The sequence below is a fragment of the Rhipicephalus microplus genome, chromosome 1 (genome assembly GCF_043290135.1).
Source record: "Rhipicephalus microplus isolate Deutch F79 chromosome 1, USDA_Rmic, whole genome shotgun sequence".
Taxonomy (NCBI): domain Eukaryota; kingdom Metazoa; phylum Arthropoda; class Arachnida; order Ixodida; family Ixodidae; genus Rhipicephalus; species Rhipicephalus microplus.
Genome location: NC_134700.1, coordinates 227,233,936 through 227,238,343, shown reverse-complemented (window position 1 = coordinate 227,238,343; position 4,408 = coordinate 227,233,936). Strand labels below are relative to the sequence as shown.

The following is a 4,408-nucleotide window of genomic DNA, read 5'->3' as shown; positions in this document are numbered from 1 at the left end:
GCGCGGGCGGCGGTGGTGACGGTTCGGCGGCGTGGTGTTGACGGTGTTTCACGTTTGTTGCTTTCCGTTGTTGTTTTGTGGCAATTTCGTTTCCGTGCGTGATGCTGGAGTGATGCGACAATGCCGAATAAGTGTTGTGTACCCGGATGCACCGGCAACTACAAAACAGGAAAGAAGATACAAGTGTTTTCCTTCCCTAAAGACGCCGACGCTCTCAAACAATGGCTACGCGCCATTCCTAGGAAGGACTTCGTGCCGACTTCGTGCACTAAGGTAAGAATTTGAGATGCTCCTGTTCTTAGCTTGTCGTTGCTTGTTCGGGTAGAAATCACCTATGATGGGAAATACTTGAGCGTGTGGCCGCCGGGCCTCGCGAAGCGCTGACGCCAGCAGCGTTCGCAGCAAGGATGGTCAGCTGCGCTTTGTTCACTAACAGTGCCGTGGTGTCGTCCATTCTTGCAAGCTCTCGGTGGAAGCGCTTCGTGGAGTGCGGTGACATCACGCTCCCGTGTTTCCTTTCATGTTGCTTGTACCGCTTAGCGCAGCCCTTTTATTTAGATGCTTGCGAAACGTAGGTAGACTTTGTTTTAGCTACACGGACTGTAAACACGGTCATGCAAACGGGAGCGCATTTTTTTCTTTTGAGAAGTGGCGTCTCAGACGTTCTTGAAACGTTTGTGCAGGTGTGCGCGGATCATTTCGACGCTTCATGCATTGAGAAGACGACATCGTAGACGGATCCAAGGACAGGGAGAGTTATTGAAGTTGCACTCCCAGTACCACGGTTGCGTCCTGGATCTGTCTCAACGGTATTTCCCGGCTGTCCGTCCTACCTATCAGTACGAGACCAGAGCACGAGAGAAACCCCTGACGCGAAGAGGAGCCGACAAGAAGCCTCCCAACTCGCCCGTGCTGTAGAAGAGTCGCTGGCGTCATATGAAGCGGAGCAAGAACGAGACCGGTTTTCGTCCCTCGAAGAACTAAGGGCTCGCCTGCAAGGGGTGTCAGTGTCTCCGAAGTGGACTGTGATTCATAAAGAAGAGTGCTCCATGTTTTTGAACATTATCGACTATCGTGAATCTTGTTTGAATGCGTCATTGACCGTGTTTGCAAACCTTGAAGTCTTTGCCTGCTATCAAGGTTCACCAATCAAGAACCTTGGTAGCGCTGTTGTACCAGACTCAGTTCAAAAAGTAAGTTCCTTGTTGGAAATTTTGAACAACCTGTCGATGCTGTCTGAGGAGCGCTGCACTTATTGCCACCTGGCTCAAGCAATACATTCCCTTGTTTGAGCCTTGTTTCCAGTTTTGTATCTCTTTACAAGTTGTTAGCTTTTAAAGGTGCTGTACTTTTTTCTTTTTTTTAACTCGAACTGCCTCGGTGCCCACTGTAGCAGTTGTACAGTCCGTTTTGGTACCTAAGCTGTGTACACTTTCCTTGTGCACTCTGTGTACAGACATGTTGTGCACTGTGATTTGTTTTTTCTTAGATTTTTGTTTGATTTTTTCCCTAGAACATGCACCTACCTGTGGCAGTACAATTACTTTTCTTTCTGTCATTTATCATGCTGTGGACCACAATTTAGTCACCAGTGTTCTTATGTATTGTATTTTTTGGCAAGTGTTTGAACCTGATACCTTGTGTTGCTACTGCTACTATGATAAACGAATGGTATGTTTTCCTCTAACCTACAATTTAAATGAAAGTGTGCTTTTTCTGTTCCAAAGCTCGGGGATGTTTTTGCTGTTACAATCTGTTTTGTTTTCTGAGTTTTATGTGGCAAGATATTGTGTTTTGTACTTTTGGCATATTTTCAGCATTAAGGGCAACATCTTGTGTTGCCTGTCGTCTGCCTGGACCGAGAACAATGTGCACTGTGATATTTGTACAGACGGCGTCTGGCTGTGATAAATAAATACGCATTATTCCATTCACGATATTCATTATTTCTTGATACCTTGATAAGTTCCCCCGCAACGGTGGCTCAGTGGCTAAGGCGTAGCGCTGCTTAGCACTAGGGCGCAGTTTCGACACCCGGCTGCGGCGGCCGCATTTCTGATGGAGGCGAAAAGCAAAAACGCCCGTGTGTACGAGATTTCGGCACACAATAAAGATTCCCAGGTAGTAAAACTTGATCCTGAGCCCTCCCCTACGGCGCGCTTCATCGCCTGCGTTGCGTCGGCGCGTTAAACCATACAATCAATGGATACCTTGATAAATCGTGCGGACATGGTGTCAAGGAACCTCGCCCGAGTCGGTAGGCGTGAAGGGCGCTCGCGGCAAGCGCTCGCGGCTGGCGCAGCCACCCAGCGAAGGGCGGCCGGCCGGCCGGCGCAATGTGACGTCGTCGACGTCACGTCACGTGACGCGCAGGCCTGAAAAGCTTCCGGGGGTGACGATCCGCGTCGACATACGTTGACGGAGTTGCACGAAAGCATTCGCGTGAAATGGTTCATAGTTGCACTTAATGGTGCGCTTCATCTCGGAAAGCACGAGGTAAGTTGAAGAGAGCGAAACCATTTTCTGTTTACGGCAACGCAGCATTGCTGAAAAACGCAGATGTTGCATTGAACGAGCATGGCGAAACAATCTTGGTCGACTTAGCGCACACCGAAACGCTCCTCCTCTTCAGTTTATGTTCTGGCTACGATTTTGTCTTTGGTCACGGCGAGAATCCGGCTGGAGCCATATGCGCATGCGTACTCGTTTTGAACCTTTTGCATAATAATAAATAACACCACCAGCCATTTGCAAGATCACGTGCAAGTAATGCACCAATTACAGACGCGGATGGCAGAGAAAAAGAGGAGTAATCGAGAGAGTGAGGAGGACGGCTCAAGAACAATGGGTGACGCTACCTTGTTTCATCTAGGGACCTTAGTCCAAAGAGCTTCGTTGCGCCCTCTGGTTCACTGTCGGGTGCCTATAGGCACTGACAAAAGTGCACTTCTGCAAGGACCAGGGCGCAAGCCAGTGGGGTCTCTGACTATAGACTTAGACGTAATAATGTAATAAGGATTTTGATGTAATACATGTAACAAAGTTTTTGATCATCATCATCCGATTGGAAACGCACCGATTAAGACAGACGCGTACAAACGAAGCGGTAAAGGAACTAAAAACACGTTCGTGTAAAACACATTGATGAAGCGGGCTTTGACGCATCAGATTACGTGTGGTTGCCGGTGCTCACATGAGTATGAAAAAGGCTCTTTATATCGTCCGAGAACAGAGAACATGCACTTACCTCATCCATCGTGCTGCCCGATAACGTGCTTCAGCGTTCCTCCTCTTTGGCGTAAGCTGGACTGAGCCCGGTCGAGCGCAGAGCTTCAGAGACAGTCCACTATTCGTCCCGGCAGAAGAGAATGTATACATTATGCGCTCCCACGTGTCGAAAACCTCGATGTGTTGAGGCACGACAATGGATTAATTTTCGCCAGAAAATTTCGGTAAGGCTCACACTCCCTATAAAGCCGGATAATACTTTCGTAAGAGTCCCTGTGACCATAGATTAAAGGGTCTTTACGTGAGCACGAGGTAGTTCCGCTCATTTCGTGTAACTGCGGATGAGTCACAGCAAAACCAAGGTCGCCTCAAGTCATGACGCAATAGTGAAATTAAACGTGACATCACGGTTTTGTGTGTCACGTCTTACGCTTGGCTACAGCTTTCCATTTCGGATAGGTGGCAGGTGAAGGGTGTGTGTGTTCGTGCGACTATTCCCATGCATACGAGCGATAAGTTTTTAGGCATTAGGCTGCTCGAAGCAGACTTTACGAGAGAACAACGAAAGCAAGCAACGCATTTGCATGCACCGTTTAGTCGCAAGATTGATGCAGCTTGCTTCGCCAAATCGAATGCAACACTAATGTGCTGTAGCAGCCGATGCAACTTCACCACCTAATCAAGGCAGTGAAGTAGCTGCGGAAAAAAAAGTAGTCTCACGCAATGATGTACAGCATAACGTGCTTTTTATTTAGTACTTCAATAATTTTATCCTCTTCAGGTCCAAAAAAAAAAAGTTAAAGCACAAGATATGTACAGTACGACACGGAATAAACGAACATTCAGAACTGTTGCTGTTTGAACACAGGAACATAGATGCATCACCACGGTGAACACAAAAGAATTAAAGAACTCAGGTAACATCAATTAAACACGAAAATAAAAACAGAACGAGCGGATACTCGTTAAACTCTGCATTAAAAAAAAAGTTGGCCGCCGAATACGAAAAAAAAAGCGTGTTCGAAAACGAAAAGCGATGCTTGCCCGCGCAACACAGGTAATCGTTCAGTTGCGGGTTTATAAGGCAAAACGCCTTTACCATCGGATAAGAGGGAGGACTTCTGCGGCTATCTCCGCGATTAGAACAGAAAAAAAGCGCGGTTCCCCAGAATCGCCCCAC

General features: G+C 47.5%; 1 long non-coding RNA gene across 1 annotated transcript; it reads left to right on the top strand.

The window, feature by feature from the left end:
• Positions 1-1,937, top strand: LOC142769312 (uncharacterized). Its single transcript, XR_012885766.1, has 2 exons — positions 1-273; positions 684-1,937. It is a non-coding gene; the product is annotated as an uncharacterized LOC142769312 (long non-coding RNA).
• The last annotated feature ends 2,471 nt before the right edge of the window (positions 1,938-4,408 follow it).